The sequence below is a fragment of the Mobula birostris genome, chromosome 1 (genome assembly GCF_030028105.1).
Source record: "Mobula birostris isolate sMobBir1 chromosome 1, sMobBir1.hap1, whole genome shotgun sequence".
Classification (NCBI taxonomy): Eukaryota; Metazoa; Chordata; class Chondrichthyes; order Myliobatiformes; family Myliobatidae; genus Mobula; species Mobula birostris.
This window is the reverse complement of record NC_092370.1, coordinates 173,702,401-173,728,321: the sequence shown is the minus strand read 5'-3', so window position 1 is coordinate 173,728,321 and position 25,921 is coordinate 173,702,401. Positions and strand designations below refer to the sequence as shown.

The 25,921-nt window shown below is 40.3% G+C and overlaps 1 protein-coding gene across 14 annotated transcripts in view; it reads right to left on the bottom strand.

Annotated features, from left to right (window-relative positions):
• Positions 1 to 25,921, bottom strand: part of LOC140201702 (alpha-(1,6)-fucosyltransferase) — an 889,182-nt gene that overhangs the window by 463,871 nt on the left and 399,390 nt on the right. For all 14 annotated transcript variants that reach the window (XM_072266344.1, XM_072266353.1, XM_072266324.1 and 11 more), the window contains one exon: positions 21,975 to 22,036. The gene's annotated coding sequence lies outside the window, so the exon portion shown is untranslated. The remainder of the gene's footprint in view (positions 1 to 21,974; positions 22,037 to 25,921) is intronic.

Genomic DNA, 25,921 nt, shown 5'->3' with positions numbered 1-25,921 from the left:
AAATTTCAGGGGTCCTAGAAAAGATATTTAAATTATCCTTAGCGGCAGGTGAAGTACTGAAGGATTGGATGACAGCTAATGTTGTTCTACTGTTTAAGAAAGGCACTAAAAAAAACCCAGGAAATTATAGGCTGTTGATTATGACATCAGTAAAAGGAGATTGGTCAAGAAGGTTCAGTTGCTTGGCATTCAAGATGAGTTGGCAAATTGGATTAAACATTGGCTTTGTCAGTGAAGCCAGAGAGTGGTAGTAGAGCCTCTCTGAATGGAGGCCTGTGACCAGTGGAGTGCCACAAGGATTGGCGCTGGGTCCATCGTTGTTTGTCATCTATATGAACGATCTGGATGATTGAATGGTAGGACATTGAGGAATGCAGTAGAACAAAGTGATCTGGGAATACACGTTCATAATTCATGGAAAGTGGTGGCAGTGTTCAATTGGGTCATTAAAGAAAGCTCTTGGCACATTGGCCTTCATATCAAAGTTTTGAGTACAGGAGATGGCATGTTATGTTGAAGTTGTATAAGACATCAGTGAGTCCTAATGTGGAGTATTGTGTGCAGCTTTGGTCACCTACCTACAGGAAAGATGTAAGCAAGGTTGAAAGAATGCAGAGAAAATTTATAAGGATGTTGCCCAATCTGGAAGACCTGAGTTATAAGTGAAGATTGAATATGTTAGGCCTTTATTCCATAGAAAATAGAAGATTGAGGGGAGATTTGATAGAGGTATACAAAATTATGAGGGGTATAGATAGGGTAAGTGCAAGCAGGGTTTTTTTCACTGAGGCTGGGTGGGACTAGAACATGGGGTCATGGGTTAAGGGTGAAAGGTGAAAAGTTTAAGGGCAACATGAGGGAAACTTCTTCACTCAAGAGCATCATGAGTGTGGAGCGAGCTGTCAGTCCAAGTGGTGCATGGAAGATCAATTGCAATGTTTAAGAGAATTTTGGAGAGGTACGTGGCTGGTAGGGATATGGAGGGCTCTGGTCCCGATGCAAGTGATGGGAATAGGCAGTTTAAATGATTCAGCATAAACTAGATGGGCCAAAGGGGTCTTTTCCTGTGCTGTGCTTTTCTACGACTATTTAGATTGAAACAGCAATGCTTATATACTGTGGCATGTAGGAAATTGGCTAGTACAGCAAATGTGGAGGAAGAGAAAAAGCAACAGCCACACACAACTAACATGAACTAGAAGAAACTAGTTGCTCAGATACAGCCAGGGTATTTATCGGAAAGCCATTTGTTCTTTAGAGTGAAAATAAGTGACATGGAACTAGGACACAAAACAAACCAATTTACAAGTGAGCCTATTTCAGCTGGATCATCAGATGAAGCCAGGCTCGCAAAAATAGCAAGAGCAGTACAGAGCACGAAGCTGAGTTACAAATCAGTAGCTGCTACTTCCCATTTACAAATAAAATGCCACAACTTTGGGAAAGGATACTGTTACTGTATACAGGAATCTAATGGACTAGTCAAGTCTCCAGACAACTTCTTTCATTCCTTCTGAAGCGTGGAACCTGGGAAGGAATCTAATTACAGGATTGAAATTTATCAGCAGGAACATTCTCACCGATGCTGCAGCTTTGACGGTAGTGATCATAATTCAGGTATTTTAAAATGTTAATTTTTAGGCCTACATGAAAAGATTTATGAATTACAAGGTACTTTATAAATTCACTCTCCTAATCATGCTTACATAATTAAAACTGAACATGTCTATTTAGGCAGAAAAATGGTATTTCAGGTCAATGGCTTTTTATCAAAATTCTTAACAGATGATTAGTCATTGAACCTGAAATACTATTTGTTTCTCTTGGCAGAAACAGAGTTTGCCAAGGTCTAGAAATTCTAAAGTATGGTTCAACTACTATCTACAATACCCAATAAAGCTTAAAAAATTACACTATAAAGGACTTTACAAAAAATTCTTCTCAGTATGTGAATGTCACAAACAACAAACATATTTGATAGCCATACTTAATTGCCACTGAACTAAGGCAGTTAAGATTCAATGACACTGGTGTGTGGGCTAATTATTTGCCATACTGGGCAAAGTCATCAGATTTTCTACCCTTAAGGCACTAGTTTTGAAAATGGAGTTTTCTGACAATCTAGTAATTTCACTGTAACTGTTACAGGGGTCGACCATTCTCTTAAATTCCATATTTTGTTACTTGAATTTAATTCCACAACTGCCATGGTGGGATTTGCCCTCATGTCTCCATATCAATGGCCAAGAACTCCTCTTCTTCCTTCCTTTGTTCTGGTGAAGGATACTGAAACAACACCTACTTCTCTTTCCACAGATGATGCTTCTTGAGTGTTTTCAGTGTTTTCTGTTTATAATAAGCACTTACTTTTCTGTTTTGCACAATAAATCATTGGCATTATTTTCAGCGTAAACACGAGGAAATCTGCAGATGCTGGAATTCCAAGCAACACACATAAAAATTGCTGGTGAATGCAGCAGGCCAGGCAGCATCTATAGGAAGAGGTACAGTCGACATTGGGTCTCGGCCCGAAACGTCGACTGTACCTCTTCCTATAGATACTGCCTGACCTGCTGCATTCACCAGCAATTTTTATGGGTATTATTTTCAGCTCTGTTTTCATATCTCCAATAAGACATGACTTGTGCTCTGCTCATATTGGATTGCTGTCACGGAAACAGTCAACATAGCATGGTGAATGAAATAGTTCGCTGAATTTCATTCTATCTGTGGGAACGTCCTTCCTATTGTATAGGCCAAATGTTCATTGCACCGTCTCTCATTTCACCTTGCAATCAGTAATTAAGAAACTGCAATGAAATGCAAAGGTATTCTCAACAACTCCCTGTGCTAAATATGTGGCTAATGCATGACACAACTTAACTGAGGGATTGGCATAAACAGATGAACGTTCCAGGTGCCTGGTCACCTACTGAAAAAATGAGTTTCATTATTCTTAAGATGAAATTGTAACCAAATTCGCTTCTCAAATTCTTTGTGAAGAACTGAATACGTGCTTTTTATAAAAGTTCCCAGAAAGGTTAATTCTGCCTCTTGCTTTATTCCAATTTCTCTCTTCTCTGTCGATCTATTACCACTACTCTCAACTATTTTTTATTTTTGTTCAGTGTTTTGAATAAGGTGAATAATAATCTCAAGTCTTGTGCGTCAACTAGATCATGGTGATAAAAGGCATTTTAGAGAGTGGCGAACATCTTCTTTTACCTTTCATAATTCCACCTTATAAAACACTTTTGACTCTGTCTGTAAAGTACAAAAATGTGACTTTTGGCATTATGAAATTGATGCAATATGAATTTCCTGTGTCCCTGTTACATTCAGAATGTTAGAAGCTTAAGGCAATTAAAGCAACTGGTCATATGTTGTGGCCGTCATATTGGATTAACACCTATAGCAAACCACATTGGTATGGTCAGACCTAGACTTACATACATACAATGCGAGCATAAAATAAACCACATTCAACAGCGTTGCTCTCACCAAGTTCCCAACACAGAGCCTGCTTAGTGGTTTCCAAAAACTTTGCTTGACTAGACTTAGGAATATGAAAGTCCCATAAAGCAAGAAGGCAGTTGAGTATCCTGCAATGAGTTACTCGTCTCTCAACACCCATAGATTTTCCAACATGTACAAGCCACGTGTCATAACAGTGATGGAATTCTCTCCACTTGACTGGATGAGTACAGCTCCAGCAACAGGTGAGAAACTCAAAGGTAAGCTTTATTGGTGCACCATCCACCACCCTAAACTGCCGGTACACGGTGTATAATATCTCCAAAATGGACTGGAGTTTCTCACATAAGGACAAAATCAACAGGTGCACAGGAATATCAACACCACCTAGTTCCCACACTAAGCTGACATAGAAATATACTGGGTTTAAATGTTGCAACTTCTTATCCCAATGCACCTTGACAGTATCTTCAGGAAAAGGTTACAACAGTTCAGGAAGGTAGCATCACCTTCTCACAGGCAGCTGGAGGTGGACAGTAAGTGCTGGCCTTGCAAATGATGCCCAAATCTCTAAAGTGAAAAGTGAAGGGCACTAAATCACTCTGCAGTTGGAAACATGACTCAATATTGCAGACAGTTTTCAAATGCTCCCATTTTATTGAACTCCGACAGACAGTGCAATTGATACATCACCAATATCCACAACCCTCCTTGATGAATTTGAGTACAAATAATGCTTGTTGCTGCACTCTCAATCATTGCCATCACTACAGTTTAACAACACAAATGACCAATAGTATATGACAAGCATTTTCTAAACACAAAAAAAGATTGGGTTGAGAAGAGACTTATTACACTTGTTGTGAAGTATCTACAGTTTCCCAATTTTTTTTTTGCAGCTGTGCAGCTGCCATATCCTCCCAGCTTTGTTGCTAACGTTGGTATAAGGCATGGGGAAATGACCACCCTAAAGGCCTCTGACAGCTTGTGTAACTTAATGAGTGATTTTGTGAAAATATAAATATCACTTACATTTAATTACATTCTAAGGGAGGATTAATGGCACTGTTCAAATAACTGGAACCTCAGTGGGTGCATTAGTCCTAGTCAGCGTACAATTAGATTGATATATCATATAGGAGGTGGTGCAGAGGATGATACTACAAATTGGAGGGGGGTATGGTGAAGATTGTGATGAGGATCCAGTGAGCATTTTGGGGGGATGTTAGTAAGTTAAGTGAATATGCAAGGTCAGGGAAAATGGAATACAACACTGAAAAATGTGATGTAATTCGCTTGGAAACAGATGAAGATTTTTTATGGAATATTAGAGCCTGCAAACTATTTGTGTTTAGGGGCACCTGGGAGTCCTTGTCTACAAATCACAGATACTGAACATGGTAATACAACAAGCAATTAAGAAGACAAATATTGGCCTTCACTGCAAAACTATTTGAGAGTTGACTTGCTTCACTTATAGACAGCCATGGTGGTACTTCACTTGGAGTAGTTAATCCAAAAGCCAGCATGGGAGAGTGTAAGAAAGTTCACCAGACTGGTTCTTGGGGCGGTCAACTCATGCACTCTTGAATTCAGAAGGCAGTGAGAGTATCTCATTGCAATTAACTAAGATTGACCAGGTGGTGCCTGATGGGAGCAAACAGATGGTTAGTTTGGGAGGTAACTTTTTCCTTGTGCTCATTACACAGGATTTCTCCGTGTGCTTGACATATGGCCATGAGGTTCTCGACATCATCCTGAATGCTCCTTCTCTTTTGAGTGATGACAAGCTGGAGGTTTCCAGGGGTCAGCAAGAATGGTGCATTTCTTCAAACATCTTCAACTTTGTTTCCCTACCCACTTGGTAATCTTCTCCCATGGTGACCCCAATATATAATTCTCCAGTGAAGGCAACTTGCTAGCTTTAAAATTAATGATACATTGATAATATGTTTCACATTGTGTCCTAATGTAATAATAATTTACAGCAGAATAAATCAGGTTTTCATTTTGAAAATCATCATACTGTTTTGTTGGCCATTTGCACCATTAATTTATAGTGATGACAATAATTGCTGATGCTGAAACATGGATTCATTCAATGCAACTCAATCAGTGTTCACTCCATATACCATCATTTGACCTCCAGCACTTCCCTGCCTCTTCACTGAAAAAGCAGTCCAGGATAAGCTTTTGGGCACATCGCCATTAGCCGCCGGAACCACAAACTGGCTGTCAATTAAATCCCACCCATGTGAGGAATTATTTCTCTCGATTGCTGCAAAAAATTCGAAGAATGATTACTGTTGCTTGAAGGAAGACTCAAACCTTGGCATTAAATGATAGAAGTCTCTAAATGCAAAATTTTGTTAAGACTGGATATTGGGAATAAACAAAAATGCTTGCAGCAATACTTGGTGGTTGGTGCCATATTCTGCAGTCAATTAAGAGCAGGGAACTGGCATCATTTAGCTGGTGTGTGGAGGAATGGCACAGCAGGTTCTGATTGCCTGCTAGTGGTTGGTTGAGGACTTGTTACAGTGTATACTGGGGAGATTAGTGACTATGTCAGGAAGGAAGTGATGCCCACAATAAAGTTAGAAGCACGGTAATAACCTTGGACAAGTTAAATTTTCAATTTTAAATAAGGGACCAGAAGGGCTGGATCTAACCACCTTTAACTAACAACAAAGCAGATCTAGAGCTGTGAAATCCTGAATCTACATTCATAGCCTTGAGTCAGAGACAAAATTCACTAAATGGTATCCAGATGTGCATAGTGCATCATGGAATGCCACAGCAAATGCCGAGGTACGACTATTTCAGCACTTGCAAGAGATCACCACAAAATTCCTGGAACTCATAATCCGCAAGAAACAGAGGTACTGGAATTCATAATCAACATGACACAGAGGTCAGCAATAGCAAGGAATTGAATGCGGACATCAGGAAGGGAAGTCAGGAAAACACGAACCTGTCATGATTGAGGGGTCAGCATCGGAAGGGGTGAGCAGTTTCAAGTTTGCTGCCACAAAACAACAAATTTCATAACTAAGAACAGGGCGTGCAATGGGTAGGACAGATGCAGCTTGATTTCCTCTCTTTTCTGTTTCTGACAAAGGTCACAAGTCTGAAACAGTAACAGGTTCTCTTTCCACAGATGTAACAGTAACAGGTTCTCTTTCCACAGATGTAACAGTAACAGGTTCTCTTTCCACAGATGTTGTCCAACTTATTGAGGTTTTCTAGAATTTTCTGTTTTGTATTTTAAATTACTGTAATCTGCAGTTTTTGTATCTTCTTTTAAGTAAATGTAAAATTGCATTTCTATAGAGCATAGAATTATAGGAAAAAGATTGCCTCACCTATCTTCTTCGAAATGATCCCCTTTCACCTCAAATGCATACCCTCTAGTTAGATATTTCCACTGTCGGAGAAAAATACGGGCTGTCTACTCCACTTAGGCCCTTAATAGTCTTATAAGTAAACTTATAAACCTCATATTGATGACTCTATACAAAAGCTTTTTAAATTTCACCAAATTGTTTGCTTCCACAATTACCCCTGGTAATGTATTCCAGACATCTAAAACTCTTTGCATAAAAACACTTGCCCCTTATGTCTCTTTTAAACCTCCCCTTCTAATCTTAAAAGCATATTATCTGGTCTTTCATATTTTCAACCTGGGGAAAAGATTATGCCCATCTACCCTATCTGTGCCTCTCAAAATTTTAAAGACCTGTTTTAGGTCCCCTCTCAGGCTCTGCTGCTCCAGAGAAAACAACCCAAGTTTGTCCAGCTTCCCCTCATAGACATACCTTCCAATCCAGGCAGCATGCAGGTAACTCTCGTATGCGCCCTCCCCAAAGCCTCCACATCCTTTCTATAACAGGGCACCCAGAAAGTAAGTGTAAGCGTGTGCATATGTGTTTTATAATGTCACTGTTGCGGTCCGAATCAAAGGTGGTAATAAATCAACATACCGGAGGGAGATTAAGAACCTGGCTAAATTGTGCCACAATAACAACATCTCACTCAAAGTCAGCAAAATCAAAGAGCTGATTATTGACTACAGGTGGAGGAAACCAGAAATCCATCAATGGGTACTCATCAGAGGATCAGAGGTGGATAGAGTCAGCAACTTAAAATTCCTCAGCCTTCGCGTTTCAGATTATCTGTCCTGTGTCCAGCGTTAACTGCCAGTACAAAGTCATGGCAGTGCCTCTACTTTCCTAGATGTTTACGCAGATCTAGCACATCATCTAAAGCTTTGACAAACTTCTACAGATGCAGTGGGGAATATCCTGACTGGTTGCATCACGGCCTGGTATGGAAACACTAACACCCTTAAGTGAAAACAAAACTTCAGAAAACAGTTGAAGCAGTCCAGTCCATCACGGGTAAAGCCCTCCCCGCATTGAGCATATCTACACGGAACACTGTCACAGAGAAGCAGCATCCATCATCAAGGATACCCACCACCCAGGTCATGCTCTCTTCTCATTGCTGCCCTCAGGAAGGAAGTACTGGAGCCTCAGGTCCCACACCAGTAGGTTCAGGAACAGTTATTACTCTCAGGCTCTTGATCTAAAGGGGATACCTTCACTCACCCTAACAGTGAACTGATTTCACAACCTGTGGACTCACTTTTAATGACTCTACAACATGAGATATTTATTGCTTGTTTATTTTCTCTGTTTGTATTTGCACAGATGTCTTATGCATTTTGGTCGTTTGTCTGTCTCTGTCGTGTGTGGTTCTTCACTGATTCTGCTGTGTTTCTTTCTAATTACTGTGAATGCTCACAAGAAAATGAATTTCAGTATAGTATATAGTGACATATATGTAACTTGATAATAGATTTACTTTGAACTTTTGAAAGACTATAAAAGAAAAGACACTTATGAAAATGTGGTTGGAGCTCATTGTTGTTGGGATAACCCTTTACGCACTGCTCCTGATTTGAGAACATTTCATGTAGCTACCAGGTGCCAGAAATATTACTTTTCCCAGAAGCAAGCCCAGACCAATCTTCACAAAATCACACTTATCTCTAAAATTATTTGCAGAAGATATTGCAAAACTAGCGTACATAGGAAAGTCTATTAAACACTTTCAGTTAAAATCGCTGACAATTAACAAAATTCTGGTGAAGCATTCAGCCTTTAACAAAATAGAATTAACTCATTCTTTGCACCTTTTTTGCATTAACCACTTGTTGTGAAGAGGTTCATCAAGTTTTTCTGAAATCTACAGTCCAAACCTGCTTCAATACAGAATAAAGCAGGAAAGTACAGAATTATGCAAATACATGAGAATAAGATTTAGTTTCCATTCATTGGCACAGTTTTTGATAATATATTAAAGTTCACATTTTAGTGTCAAATTGGAGCACAAGTGATCTGTTTGCAGTGAGATGGCACAAATAACCTTGAAAAAGATCAACAGTCCCATGTGAACAAATCCACAAGCTCTACTTAAGGTTCAAGTCAATTTTATACCAATAGGACATAAATGCTCTATGACAAACCAATTGTCAAGGTAAGAAGACGAGACTGTATCTGCAAATATTTGTCAGAATACCTTGTTCAGGTCTGCAACTAGATTTGGTAGAGGAATGCAACTCTCATTTTAGTCCAAATCACCTCAAATAAGAATCACAGAAGTCAGTACTAGTATATTTTTATTGAAATTAACCTCTCCCTAGAAAGAACTAAGCTTCTGAAATAACACCATGTTATTTGTTGTTACAAAAAAAAGGATAAGCTAAAATTAACCATTCAACACAGCAAGCCAATTGCTTACAAAGGCCACTCTACTTAATATAAAGTTGTCAACAAGCTCACAGCTAAACAAAAAGAATGTTCTTGATTCCCTGTCCCTGAGACAATCCTGCAAAGAATATTTCCATAATCCAGACATTGAGGAAAATTCTTTCTCCCTTTTCCATTCAAGGAAGTACCAATCCAACATTGATACCAATTCAAGTTTGTCCTGTTCAGATATTCATCAAGCATTGAGATTAAAGAGCAGAAAACAAAAAGAGAAGTGAATCAACTTCTTAAATGAAGAGAAAATTCTAATCTCAATTTCAGTTACTCGCATCTTCCAATGTGTACTTGCAAGCAAAACTAGCCACCTAACCCAAATTAATTTTCCAATTTCAGCTACCTACATATTGTGTTCTTTGCCTATATCTAACAGTCCACCCTGGTTCTCTCTCCCTCTGTTCACCTGTTGCACCACTCCCTGTATACCCATCATTCCTCTTTTATCTGGTTCCATCCATCACCTACCAGTATCTGTCTCAACACACTGTCCTCTCCTTCCAAGTACATCTGCCTTTTATCGTGTTCCACCAATTACCTATAAACTTCCACCTCAACCCTCCCTCTCGATCCTGCACACTGGTCATCTTATTTGTACACTCTCTGTCCTGATGCAGGGAATCAATCTGAAATGTCAATGGTTCTTTTGCATCCACAGATTTTGATTGACCTGCTGAACACTTCCAGTAATTTACATAATATTTAATTATTGATGATATTAATGCCAATGTGGGAGCAGGAAAAAGGTATTGACATCATCAGCAAAGATCAGTCACGTGCTCTCTTTAAGACAATCACCATGCTACACAAAACTTGCCTGTGTGTCAATTTGCTGAATTCAGCTGAGAGCTCAGCAGAATTGCTGGCGACTGCAAGCACTAGAGCTTTCACATCAGTGAGTGGTGGGTGGGCATTGATTAGGTGATGTAACTGAGAAAAACATCAGCAAGATGCTGTTTTACTGGCTGGCATGGTTGGAGCTTTAGAAGGGGGGTGAGGCCTTGGGATGGGGTGGCCTCCAGAAAATCGTCCATCTAAAATTGACAATTCAGAACACAGTTGGAACTCACATTCAGTATCCATGGCAGCATTGCAAGGTAGATATCAAACTATTTGCATTATGTACCCTTCGGCTAGGTCTCCCAAAATACAGAAACAAACTACAACAAATTCAGAGTGGATCTCGTTATTATTTCACTTGCAAGAGGAGGTATACTTCCAGCCAAATTTCACCTGAAAATATAGCTCCAATCTTGTGATTAACCCAAAGGACTTTTAATACATTTTTACAACAGAACAGTAATTAGGTTGCTCCATTATATTCCTCTATTATTTTGTTCTAACATTTGCTCTTCAGAAACTCCATCCTGTTTCCCTCTGTTGTCAAAACATCTTCTCCGGCCATAAAACAAATTGCCAGTCATAAAAGATAACTTCCTCCCATAAAACACATAGGCTTCCCATGCAAACCAGCAAAGCACCTGAGGCTGGAGGTCTGCCTGTGTGTGAGTGGCTGGAGGGGCGAGGAAGGGGCTTGATTGGCTTTTGCTTACTTACTTTGTTTTGCTGTTGCTGTACTTGCTGCTTGTGCTGTTCTGCTGAATATTGTAGGCATGCTATATTGGTGCTGGGACATGTGATAAAGCTTGCGGACTGCCCCAAGCACATCCTTGGGTGTGTCGGTTGTTAACACAAATTATACCTGTACATTTCATTGTATGTTTCAACGTGCATGTGATAAATAAATTTGAATCTGAGAACAATAAGTTGTAATTGTGCTAACTGTAGAGCCATTATATTCTAATCACGAGAAACATGACAAAAAAATCAATTGACATGTCACCACTTTTGAGCACCAAACTTAATACAGCCATGTAATATAACAACACAACATTTTATTTTATTCTGACACATCTGTGAGCTGCGAAGTCCTTTAATACAAGCTTTGAATCTATATTTGTGGACTGGGAAGGTGTGTGATCGTGAACAACATACAGGAGAGACGGAGAGGTGAGGAACAAAGGTGTAGCTGTTTATCTTGCTTGTAAGATATCTACCCAGAATGCTCTCCCACACTATGCTTAGTACGTAACACAAAGAGAGGCTTGACAGCAACTCGTAAGGTTCAAAATATACATGAATACATAACATAACCCTCCTCCCTTATATAAAAGGTTTCTTCCCCTTTCCCATACACAGACCAGCTACTGAACTATTAACATTCAACATTAAATTCAACCAACAACAAAAAAAAAATATTTTTCTAAACTACTGTAAGGAAAGACTCTTCCCATGTGCTGAGGGTTACTCAGTAAACTAGAGATTGAATCTGTCTGGAGGCCATCTGTTACTGCGAGGGTATCAATGATCTGAGGATGATGCCTAAGTCATTTTATCTCTTGGGACTGTATATATGGATATTGGCTTGGGTACTGCATTGTCAGTAAGGGGCTCCTCAGAAAGCACTGTTGATGGGAAAGTACTGGCTGTGTCATTTGTTCTTAACTAAGGTTCTGCAGTTGTTGTCTCAGAATCCTGTCCTATTTCTGCAACTGGACCTGGATTGATCAGTTTGTGTTGGTTTTCAGTAGCCTCAGAAATGGGCAACAGCTGATCAACATGCCTTCCCCAGTTACTAGCTTCCACTGTGTACGACCCAGGACCAGTTTGTGCCACCATTGTCACAGGTATCAACTTTGTTCCGGAGACATAGTTCCAAGCAAGTACTCTCTCTCCTGCTGCGAAACTTCTGTACTTTGGCCCATCTCTCTGCTTGGGTTTCTGTTCATTTAGCACAATCTGTTATGTGTTTGGGTGTCTTAGCAGGTCAAGCCAGTTGGGAAGCTATCTTCTCATCAGAGCAAGAAAGTGTGAAAATGCAGGTTGAAGGATCCACTTCTCACTGAAGTCTCAAGGGTTTGTTTCATTGTTTGGATGAATTGTTCAGCAAGGCCATTAGTGGCTGGAGGATATGGTGCTGAATACAGTTTGCTTCTAGAAATGCCTTGAACTCTTTTGTGGGCCATTGTCACTTACAAGCTGTTGAGAAAGCCCAAAATGGCCAAACATGGAACGTAGCTCCTCAATGCATTTTTCATTTGTAGTGCTTTTCACAATGGCAACCTTGGGCTATTTGCTGGGTGCACCCACTTCGACCAAGAACTTGTGGCCTTCTACAGGTCCTGCAAAATCTATGTAAATGGCTCTTCAAGGCCATTCTCATGGATGCAAAGGAGCAAACTGAGGAACATTTCTCACTTGCTGACCACGTGGGCATGTTTTGGCCTTCTCTTCACTGATTACATCCAGTCCTGGCTATCAGAAATAGCTGCATGTGATTTACTTCAAGTGCCCTACACCAGCGGTCCCCAACCACCAGGCCGCGGACCAGTGCAAAGCATGTGCTACCGGGCCGCCGGGAAATGATATGATTTGGCGATATGAGTCAGCTGCACCTTTCCTCATTTCCTGTCACGCCCACTGTTGAGCTTGAACGCACACGAGGTCATTACACACGCGTCACCCATGTCAGCGCGGGAAGAAGATCAACTCCTCGAGCTTGCAAATGATGGTGGGCTGAAAAGTATGTTTGACATAACATCTCTGCCGGCATTCTGGATCAAAATCAAAGCTGAATATCCTGAGATAACCACAAAAGTACTGAAAACATTGCTTCCATTTCAAACATATCTCTGCAAGGAATGCAACGAAAACTAAATTGCGTAATAGACTGGACATAAGGAACCCCCTTCGAGTATCGCTGTCTCCCATCACCCCTCGATGGGACCATCTTGTTGCAGGGAAACAAGCCCAGGGCTCCCACTGATTCAGCGATATTGGTGCGTTGCAATGATTTTATATGTTCATACGGGGAAAATATGTGCTGTGTGTTTAATATCCAAAAGTTACTTAAAAGGTTATGATGCTATTGACTTATAAGTGACTTATACAGTAATTGACTTATCACTATATTCATGCGAGGAAAATATGCACTGTGTGTTTAATATTAAATTCGTTAGATAAACCCTTTTAGAAACAAAATTGAGAGTATTAGCCACTAAAAAGTGACTTATAGTTGACTGGTTCTGGTCGTGATTAACAGCCCCCCCCCCCCAAAAGAATGGCCAAAAACAATTTGTAGAAAAAAAAAATCGGCACGTACATGCATGTGCAAGTCACGCATGCACACACAGGTGCCCACGCAAGGTTTCATGGTAATTGTAGTCTTCTCGGGGCAAACACAACGTATTTGACGGTTACTCTTATCTGTTGGCAACCCTACCCCCCACCGGTCGGCCGGTCCGCCGTGCAAAAAAGGTTGGGGACCCCTGCCCTACACCACAGTGTCCTACATGTAGTTCGTCAAGCACTTGCCTTTTCAATGGCGGGGGAATGACAACACGGAAGCCCCACAGTAAACACTGTGCTTGGACTGTGATTCCCTTCCATTGAGCCTGGTAACTTTTCAGTTCTATGGTTGGCTTTCCTGTCTATTTGTGAGGTCATCATGCCCACCACTTTAGATAGAATAGGGTCAGTACCTGTGTGCTTCTGGGCTTGTGCCACACTTATCAGAGCTGTACGAACTTCCTTGAAGCAAAAAAAATCTCTTTTCAGGATGGCTCTGGAACTGTAACAGCTAAGGATAATCTGGATAGTCCACCAGCATTTGAACGGTGGTCAGACCTCCTGTACTTCATTGTACTGATATGCAGACAGTAACAGAGCCCAATGTTGCATTCGATTAGCAGCCAGGGAAGGAGTACCCGTATGTGGACCAAAATTTGATGTCAAGGGGTGATAATCTGTCAATAGTGTAAATTGTTGACCAAAGAGGAATTGATAGAATTTCTTAACTCCAAGGGCAATTGCGACTTCATCCCACTCAATTTGGAAACAGTGGCTTTCTGCCTTGCTTAATGTCTTTGATGCTGAAAACGATTGGGTGCAGATGCTCTTTACTGATGGTGTGATGTGTGAGATAATTGCCCCACACCATAGGGTGATGTATTGCAGGTCTACCGTATCAGCTATGACAGGTTGAAGTGTGTGAGTGCTTCAGACTGTGACAAAGCTGTTATGGTCTTTTTAAAAGCTTCTTCACAGTAACTTGTCCACTTCCAGTGCGTCAATTTATTTGAAAACACATGAAGTGGTTTCAACGTGCTAGCTAGGTTAGGAACAAACTTTGAGAAGATTGTTAGTAGTCCCAAAAAGAATCTTAATTGACTTGCATTCTGTGGTGATGGAGCCTCCACTATTGCCTTCACCTTTGATAGTGCCTTGTGAAACCTTGAGTTGTCCACATTTGAAGGCCTTAAGAACTCATACTTACCCTTGCAGACGCTTAATCTATTTTCCATGAGTCTTTGCAATGTAGCATCCAAGTTTTGTCAGTGATCACACTCACCTTTTCCAGTAATGAATAAGCCATCCAAATAGCATGAAGTCAACCCGCTCAGGATCTGTTCCATCGCTCGCTGAAAAATTGCAGGCACCCACTTGATGACAAGTGGAAGCCTTTGGTACCTAAACATACCTTCGAGAGTCACTATGGTCAACAGTTCCTGAGACTCTGGCTCCGTAAGCATCTTCAAGGATGCTTGATACAAGTCAATCTTGCTAAATGTCTGCCTCCAGCCAATCCTGCAAAGAGGTCTTCAATGAGAAGAAGATATTGTTCAGCCATAAGAACTGATTTAATGGTTACACAGAGTTCCTCACAAAGCCTTAATGACCCATCCCTTTTTAGAACAGGAACCACTGGAGTTGCCCATTTACCTATACACACTAGATCAAATACCTTACTTTGGAATAGTCTTTCCAATTCAGCCTCGAGCTTTGGTTTGAGGGCACATGGAACTGGTCTTGAATTCAGGCATTTGATCATTGTGTCAGGCTTAACAGCCAGCTTAACAATGACTCCTTTCATATTGCCCAGTTCTCTGTTGAATACTTCTGCATGTTTCTTTAACACCCTTTGTGGACAATGCTCCCACCAAGCAAGTGCACTTCATGTGAGTTGAATTTGAGCTGTTCCAACCTCCAGCGACCCAAAAGCCCTGGATAACAACCTTTAACAATATAGAGTGGAACTTTCTTTCTCTGTTTGTTAATCTCCATTGTAACATGCACTACTCCCTCCACTGGAACAACCTCATAATTGTAGGTCTTTAAAGTCAACCTTGTCCCTTCTGGGGTGAGATGCTGTAATTTCTCTTTGTAAACTGTCTCTGACACCAAGATCTTCTTGAATTGAAGTGAATCCACAGGATGCATGTCCACCTGCAACCTCACCGTGACCCCGGCCAACCACAGGGTCACCCAGTAGTCATCTCTGTGTCTTAAAATAGATACAGGTTTCCCCCGCCATCCGAAGGTAGAGCATTCCTATGAAACGGTTCGTAAGCCGGAATGTCATAAAGCGAAGAAGCAATTACCATTATTTATATGGGAAAATTTTGTGAGCATTCACAGACCCAAAAATAACCTACCAGATCATGCCAAATAACACATAAAACCTAAAATAACAGTAACATATAATAAAAGCATGAATGATATGATAAATACACAGCCTATATAAAGTAGAAATACTTTTCCACAATCATTGCTGGCATTGTTCTCCGTAGCAAAAATCTCACGCAAGCGCTGTTGGCAGAAACACGGTGCAAGTGCTCTCGGCAGAAAATCGCACACAAGCGCTGTTGGCAAAAACACTCTCTCCAGTAACCTTTAAGCTAGGAAGCGGCCAAATCATACCAAATAATACATAAAAATATACAGCCGATATAAAGTAGAAATAATGTATGTACAGTATAGTAACACTTATGGGAATCAGGAAGACAGCTTACCGAACACACTGATGATGGTGTTAGACTGAGTCGTCAGAGGTTCAGGTGGTGCAGTGGTCCACACCCTCCAGGCCACCGATCCGCGAAGCATGCAGGGTACAGTGTTAGCCAGGAGGCACATAGCACATCTTTAAGAAAAAAGTCGAAATAAACATGCTAATTAATTAGGTGCTGCCCGGCACGTAAATGTCGGCCCAGATCAGAGGTGACGTTGCCTCTGATCTGGGCCGACATTTACATGCCAGGCGGCACCTAATTAATTAGCATGTTTATTTTGACTTTTTTCTTAAAGATGTGCTATGTGCGTCCCGGCTACCGCTGCATTCTCTGTGAATCAGTATCTGTCCGCGGCCTGGAGGTTGGGGCGGTGGGACAATGGGGTTTCATCTCATCATCATCTGTTTCCATTAGGGCAGGCAGCTCATCTTCTTCTATGTCTGTCTGCCTCAATGTCGAAGGTCGAGGTTCGTCGTCTATTGTGGCTGATGTGGAAGGCTTGCTTGACCGCTGAGCCTCGTGCATTTTTCTATCACACAGTTCTTTGTAAGCACTCAAACCATCCTGCAAATATGCCCTAAACCAACGTACCCTTTCAAAATTAAAGTCGTACATTATCATTGCAGCGAAAATCTCACGCAGTTGCTTCACATTCAGTTCCTGGACGACTTCACTTTCGCTACTGAATTCGGTTTCGATTGTTATCCTTTCCTCTTCCAATTGCATCAGCTCTTCATCTATCAGTTCTTGGTCATAGGATGCCAAAACCTCTTCAACATCATCTGCATCAGCTTCCACAAGCCAAACTCACGTTGTCCTTACTTCATTCACCACGATCAAAACGCTTAATTATGTCTAGTTTTACGCTAAGTGTAACACCCTTACGAGCTCTTTTAGGCTTTTCCGATACCTTAGAAGTCATCTTGCTAACAGATGCTCACAGGCACGTGTTTAAGCAATGCCGGCAAGAATGCTGTTCCCGGGGAGGAGTGGCTGCTCGGGGCGCGCGCTCCCTTTTATCACACGCTGCTTTTTTATCGCGCACTGCTTTTTTTTTGCGTGCTGCTTTTTTTCGCGCGCTGCCTTTCTTCGTAACAGTGAAAACACCTTCTGTTAGCGAAAACAGGTATCTAATGTAGGTCTTTCGTAACAGTGAGGTTTCGTAAAGCGAATGTTCGAAAAGCGAGGGACACCTGTAAAACATACAAAGCTTCTTCAGCCACAGAGTGAGAGTCACCCAGTCTGTCCTCAGTAATATGCTCCACCTCGTTCACATGTTTCTTTTTGTTTTTCCAAAGGTATTTTTTTCTTTATCACAGTGTTTTTGGTTGGCAGTATCTTTATACTGTTACAGGCACGTTCAATATGTCCCTTTTGGCACAGCTTCGGCAATCTCAATCCTTATAGGAGCATTCTTTTGCTGAATGCCCAATTTGTCACAACAGTAACAATGATTGTCAATAAGTTTGTTATTCTTAAAGTCAGTGGAAAGTTATGAGCTTGGGAAGATGTGCTTAGTAGCTATGCTTCTTTAGCTGCCATTTCCATAGATGTACTAATCTCAATTGCTTTCTGTAATATTAGTCTGCCATCTGTAAGCAAACATTTCTGAATTGCTTCACGATGCAGACCACATACAAGTCTGTCACATAATGTGTCATTCAGAAACTGCCCAAAATCACGTTGTTCAGACAATTGCTTCAGCACCACCACAAACTGTGAAATACTCATCTTCCTCTTGATTCCTTTTATGAAATCTGAATATCTCAGCAATAATCAAAGGTATAGGCAAATCAGGGTCCTCTAAGACTTTAACTATCTCCTCACAAGACTTATAGGAGCATTCTTTTGCTGAATGCCCAATTTGTCACAACAGTAACAATGATTGTCAATAAGTTTGTTATTCTTAAAGTCAGTGGAAAGTTATGAGCTTGGGAAGATGTGCTTAGTAGCTATGCTTCTTTAGCTGCCATTTCCATAGATGTGCTAATCTCAATTGCTTTCTGTAATATTAGTCTGCCATCTGTAAGCAAACATTTCTGAATTGCTTCACGATGCAGACCACATACAAGTCTGTCACATAATGTGTCATTCAGAATATGTCAATATGTCAATCATAATGTGTCAATCTGAATATCTCAGCAATAATCAAAGGTATAGGCAAATCAGGGTCCTCTAAGACTTTAACTATCTCCTCACAAGACTTATAGGAGCATTCTTTTGCTGAATGCCCAATTTGTCACAACAGTAACAATGATTGTCAATAAGTTTCTTATTCTTAAAGTCAGTGGAAAGTTATGAGCTTGGGAAGATGTGCTTAGTAGCTATGCTTCTTTAGCTGCCATTTCCATAGATGTACTAATCTCAATTACTTTCTGTAATATTAGTCTGCCATTTGTAAGCAAACATTTCTGTATTGCTTCACGATGCAGACCACATACAAGTCTGTCACATAATGTGTCATTCAGAAACTGCCCAAAATCATGTTGTTCAGACAATTGCTTCAGCACCACCACAAACTGTGAAATACTCATCTTCCTCTTGATTCCTTTTATGAAATCTGAATATCTCAGCAATAATCAAAGGTATAGGCAAATCAGGGTCCTCTAAGACTTTAACTATCTCCTCACAAGACTTATCGCCAAGCTTAGCAGGTTGCATCAGACTGCGTAATAAATCAAAAGTTTTTGCACCGATCACAATCAGAGAAGTTGGAACACGAATATCACCTGAAATTGGATTTGCCAATGCACAATATTCAAATCGTGAAGTATATGAACCCCATTGCTTTGTCATTTCGTCATACAGTCCCATACGCCAACATTGCAGCCATTTTCAAACACAATCACATTCCAGAAAAGTTAACTAGTCTTATCCGTCTCCATGTCTCTCTCTTACTTGTTTTATTTAACTGTCACGTTCTCGTTTTCTCCTCTCTGATTCTCCACTCACCACACCTCCTGCGCCAACTTTCTCATGGTGTGTGACATTTTCTTTTTGCTCACCCACATTACACAGTGGTACACCACCAGTGATGCACACAGACATTTTTTGCCAAAGGGAACAAAACAAGAAATATCGCACAAGGACTTGTCACCTCATCACCAGTTGTTATGGTTTTGGTATTGGGAAGCTGAATGGCCATGAATAACACACAGGAGAGACAATGTCAGGAACAAACATGAAGCTGATTATTTGGCTCGTAAGTCATCTACCCAGAATGCCTTTCCCCCCTTACGTTCAGTGCGTAATACACAGGGAAGCCTGACAGCAATCCATAAGGGTCAAATATACATGAATATACAACACTGTTCATCCTCAAAACTATTAATCAGTGTAACACTGCTGATTCTCTCCCTCCCTCACTCTCTCCTGAATACACAATTACTCGTAAATACTACAAGAATGTTTACATGGTCAGGCTTACAGGAACAGCACAGTCACAAACAAGAGAAAATCTGCAGATGTTGGAAATCCAAACAATTCACACAAAATGCAGGAAGAGCTCAGCAGGCCGGGCAGCATCTATGGAAAATGGTACTCTTTTCCATAGATGCTGCCTAACCTGCTGAAGAACAGCAGAGTATTTACTTTTCAAGGAATTAAACTTTTTTTTTGTGATTAAAAAGCCACTGCTCATTTAGTTGAATCATGCAAAGTGAAATATGCACAGCTTCTCATCAACACCCAATGCAATTGTATCACTCTGGCTGTTCTGTTCTGTTTGCATTATTGTACAAAAACTGGCCAAAATCTAAACAGACAAAACAGAAAAAGTAGTAAGTAGAACCACATGCTATTGAAGCCTGTTCTAAATACGTCATGATTTTTTTTTCAGGCAAGCCACACATAACCAAAACATTTAAACTGCATGCTGTAAATTAATAACAATCTAAACAATAAATTTTGTGACAAACCAGTTTGTCAACTTTATCAATTCTCCATTCAGACATCTGGAATTTAGTCCTCTTCCTGCCATCAGCACAGGCATTATTGAGGAAAAATGTTTGATGGATTAAATTTACGAAAGGAAATAACAAGTATTGAAGTATTGGGGTGCTGCAAAGATATAATAATCCTATTCCAATATGTACTATACAAGCATGTTTAAATGCTGTTTATCATGGGTGTGAGAGTTTAACAGCAAATACTTACAGTTTCTACAATATCTGTAATATATAGAATGTCTCAAGGTACCTCAACTGAACCAAGTTAAGGATCAGTCACTGAAAGCAAGCATGCAGGTACAGCAGGCAGTGAAGAAAGCTAATGGCATGCTGGCGCTTCATAACAAGGGGAGTTGAGTATAGGAGCAAAGAGGTCCTTCTAGGACAGGGCCCTGCTGAAACCACACCTGGAGTATTGTGTGCAGTTTTGGTCTTTAAGTTTGAGGAAGGACATTCTTGTTATTGAGGGAGTGCAACATAGGTTCACGAGGTTAATTCCTGGGATGGCGGGCTGTCATATGTTGAAAGATTGGAGTGACTGGGCTTGTATACACAGGAATTTTGAAGGATGAGATGGGATGTGATTGAAACATATAAGATTATTGAGGGATTGGACATGCTAGAGGCAAGAAACATGTTCCGGATGTGGGGGAGTCCAGAACCAGAAGCTACAGTTAAAGAATAAGAGGTAGGCCATTTAGAACAGAGTTGAGGAAAAACTTTTTCACCCAGAGAGTTATGGATCTGCGGAATGCTCTGCCTCAGAAGGCAGTGGAGGCCAGATCTCTGGATGTTTTCAAGAAAGAGTTAGCTAGAGCTCTTAAAGATAGTGGAGTCAAGGGATATGGGGAGAAGGCGGGAATGGGGTACTGATTTTGGATGATCAGCCATGATCACAGTGAATAGCAGTGCTGGCTCAAAGAGCTGAATGGCCTACTCCTGCACCTATTGTCTATTGTCAGTGACAAAACAGTGGCTATATTAATATGTATTTCAGTGTCCTTAAAAGATGAATGAGAAAGGGAGGAAAGCTTTTGAGAGAAATATTCAGGACTTTGACCTAAACAACAATGTATGATTGCCAATGGTAGAGTAATTAAATCAGAGGAACTTAAAGAAGCAAGTAAAGCTGTGAATCAATTTATAAATTAAGAATTTTAAAAATCAGTTCATTACCAAATTGATCCAATATTAGTCAGTGAGTAGATGGCTGATGGATGAAGAAAGTTCGGCTTGAAGAAAGATACAGTTGTGTTTTAGCATGAATGTGAAACGGTATGAGGGAGAAGAATGACCAAGAGATTTTGTAAAAGCAAGATATTAAAATTAAAAAGGCAATAATGAACCTTTAAAACAAAATGCAAAAATTTTGGTTTACCCAGAAGATAAGGCAAAGCCAACATTTTAAATTCAGCTTTTTTTCTTATCCAAGACCAAGATCTTACACGGTTAGCCAGGAGACAAGAGTTAATTTCTTCCAGCCTGTTGGCCTTGACAGTTAGCCACCAGGAGGATCATAAAAGTAACTAAGGCGAGCTGCTGAGGTTCAGATTTCCCAGCTGGCAGCAGTCAGAATCCACTCACTCAGTCAAAAGCAGATATTTCTCAGATAGGAATCAGAGCCGACGCTGACCACCTTCACTCTTCCAACTAGATGGCAATACCTTCAGCTCCAGAGCAATGAAAGTAAAGCACCTATTTGTTATGCTGAAATCAAAACAATCTTTTTAAGCTTTACCAAATTCAAAGCCAATTTAGGCATTGAAAATAAGTCACTGGAAAGATTTGTAGGCTGAAATACTGTGATGCAATAATTCCAACCTAGATGCAGAGGTTTAATTCAGCTTTACATTCCACCATGTGGAGATATTTGTTACCTTCAATCTCAGGATATCCTTCTCCCTTCAGATATGGAAAGCCACCATGTAAACAGTTTGTTCTGCAATAAAAAGAGAAATGCATTTTATATTCATGCTGATGGCAAAAGTTAAAGCTGTTCAGGAAAGAGATGTGAAATTTATTTTAATGCACTAATTTTCCTTGAAGTCAAGACTGAAGATCAAAATTTTGATTCAAAATTATATCTTCCAATTATCAGAAATAACTGTTAGACTCTTTCATCTACATCTGTCCTTACCATTTTATCACTCTGAATGAGAACTTGTCAATTATGTGGAGGCATGTGCAAAATTCAGGAGCTAATTTCAACAGCAGATTATATCATAAGTAAAGCTTTGAAAAAAAAATGACAGATCAGGTTTAGAATAATTCCAAGTAGTTAACAAAAGAAATTCCACTAGACTGTTAGAATACGGCAGGAATGATTTTTTAAAAAGAACTCAGTAAAAAATGAACAAATTGCTCTCTTGGACATGGATGAATACTTTGCTGAAATAATGCTTTGCTTGCTATTAACATTAAAGGAAATAAGAAACAGCACAGAAAGCGGAATCACACAGGAAATCACTGGAAAATTGTTTTACAAATTAAACCATTTCAAAATACTATAACTTAACTATTAGTTTCTAGTCCTCAATTTCCTTCATATTCAAGGAAGAAAATTCAGAGACTTGTAGAAATGGTTGCTTCATCTTTAACCACAGGTGAAGTTCCAAGAGACAGGAGGGTGGCTAATATTATACCAATATTTAAAAAGCGCAAAGAAAAAAAATCAGGGAATTACAGGCTAGTTGGTCTGACATCAGTGGTGAGCAAGTTACTGAGGTCGACTCTGAGAGACAGGGACCTGTCAACATTTGATTAGACAAGGATAAGCAACACAGGTTTGTATATGAGAACTCACGTCTGATAATTTTTTAAGATTTTGTTTTGAAGAAGTAACCAAGACGATAGATGAATGACAGGCAGTGGATGTTGTCCATGTGGACTTTAGCAAGGTTTTTGACAATATCTTATATGGCAGGCCAGTCTGGAAGGTTTGACTGGATGGGATCCAGGGAGAGTTTGTTAATTGGATTCATAATTGGCTCAACAGTTGAAGCAGAGTGAGATATTGAAGGTTGCCTCTTGGACTGGAAGCCTGTGACAAATGGTGTGGCATAGAGTTCAGTGCTGGGATCTTAATTGTTTGTTAATTTTATAAATGTTCTGGGTATACACATGCAAGGCATGATTAGCAAATTTGCTGATGACACTAATAAAGTGATATTGTAGACTGAAGATCATCAAAAATTACAGGAGGATCTTCATTAGCAAGGTAAGTGGTCATAGATTGATAAGTTAAATTAGGGGAAGACTTTCATAACAAAAGGTAGGTACTGAGAAATGGTGTAGAACAAGTAGATCTAGAAGTACAACACACAGTTCACCAAAAGCAGTATCACAGGTCAACAGGGTAGTAAAGGTGGCATTTTCCAGGCTGGCCCTCATCAACCAGGGCCCTGAGTTGGGACTTCACGTTGAAGTTGTTTAAGATGTTGATGAGGCTGCCCGAGTAACATTCAACACGTTTCAATTTCTGGGTCTGTGTACTCCCTCTGGAACTGAATCCTCAACTTCCTTATTGTGAGATTACAATCAGCTGATTGGTAATAACATCTCCTCCTCTAAGACTATCAACACAAATGCACCTTAGGGATGTGTGCCTAGCCCATTTCTCCTATACTCATGACTGTACGGCTAAGCACAGCTCAAATGCCGGCTATAAATTCACCAATGACACCACTATTATTCACTGAATGAGAAGGCATACTGGAGCAAGATAGATCAGCTGACTGAGTGGTTTCACAAAAACAACTTGTATTCAAAAATCAACAAAACCAAGGAATTGATTGTGGACTTCAGGAAGAAATCAAGAGAACACACACCAGTTCTCACTGAAGGGTTTGCGGTAGAAAGGGTAAGCAGCTTCAGATTTATGGGTATCAATATCTCAGAGAATCTATCTTGGACCCACCATATTGATGCAGTCATGAAGGCAGCACACCTATGGCACTCATTCATTAGGAGTTTGAGGATATTTGGTATGCCACCAACTACAGATGTATAATGGGGAATATTCTGACTGGCTGCACCACAGCCTGGTATAGAGGCTCCAATGTGCATGATTACATGAGGTTACAGAAGGTTAAAACTGGCTCTGTACACTTCGAGGGCACAATTCTTCATGTCATTAAGGACATTTTGAAGCGGCAGTGCCTCAGAAGACAGCATCTATCATTAAAGACCCTCACCACGCCCTCTTTTCATTACTATCAACAGGGAAGAGGTACGTGTGGCTGAAGCTCCATACTCAATGGTTTAGGAAGAACTTCTTCCTCTCCACCATCAGATTTCTGAATGGTCCATAAACCATACCCCATTATTTCTCTTGAGGACAATATTCAAGTTTGTAACTTAAAAGTCATTTTTTTATGTCTTGCACTGCAGTGCTGCTAGAAATCAACAAATATCATGTCATATGCCAATGATAATAAACCTGATTCTGATTCTAGTGACCCTGATCTACCGAGGTATCATATTAAAGGACACAGATCATTAGAACAAAATGCCCAAATTAGAGCACATCTCTTCTGTCTGAGAGTTTGTAATCATTGTGCTTTGCTACCTATGCACACAGTACAACAGCTTCTTTGTATTGCAGGAAGACTGTACATAGCAAAGCAGAATGAAGAAAACCCCAGTTGAAGGGGATCCAATCACAAAGAATGGAGATTTGTTTCAATTGTGGTAGGTAACAAAAGGAAGAAAGAAATATATTGTAGAATAGTTGTCTTGAAGGTAAAGAACAAGCTTGACACTACTTCATAAAACAGATTTCCAATCTCACATAGATACTTTTCTTGCTACAAAATAACCATGTCTATAACTCAATCTATTTTTTTATTGAAAAGACTATTCTCTTCTCCTCAAAAGCCCAATAAAAATTCATGAAATGAAATCCATTGTTGAAGGCAGATGGATCTCTTTTGAATAGTATGATTGTTTCATTTTGCCAATGTTAACATTATGACACATAAACTAAAAGAAAAATTAAGACAAACAGACTTGTTTTTACTGAATAACTTTCATGACCTCAGGTGATGCCAAATTGATTTGCAACAAATGTAGAATTGCAAAATGTCTTCACTATTATAAAGCACAAAACACAGCAACTTTACGGAGAGCAGGCTCATTCAGACATCGATGTGATAATACTCCGGTGATGTGTTTCCAAGTGTTTTATGGAGGGCTAAGTATCGGCTTGGTCACAGGAAGGAGTAGGGAATAATTTATCCGCTGACCGGCATCGTCTGCTCCCTGTTGCTGGGAGACCAGAGTACAGTACTGACCACCCCCCCCCCCACACACACACACACACACACACACACATATCTCAGCAGTGATCATCTGCACCACTTATCCCCTACAGACAGCTTCACCACATCAGGTCTTGGGGTGATCCATGGTAGTTGACAACACAGCAGAGGGCAAGGATTTGTGCAAGATTTCCAGCAGCCAGGTTCCTGCCACAGCAGCATATAGCCCATGTGGAAACCATCTTTTAAAGTACAAACAGCTGCGTGCTCAGACTGGAGCACCAGAAGGTCGAGCGGGGATGAGCTGAGTGGAGTGCTAGTGCTTAAAGCCCTATGGCAGCGTTACAAAGGGCATGCAAGTTTCCCCTTTGCCACAGCAAGTCAATATTCGACAATAAATGTCACATACACACAGCGTTTATCTGGTCATTATCAGACTGTCCTTTGTGAGAGTCTACTGAGTACAAGTTAACCAATGAGTTTCAATAATATAGCATAGAATAAACTAAAAAAAATGAGCTTCACTTGCTGTAAAGTGTACAATATAACTACTTCTTAACTTGCTT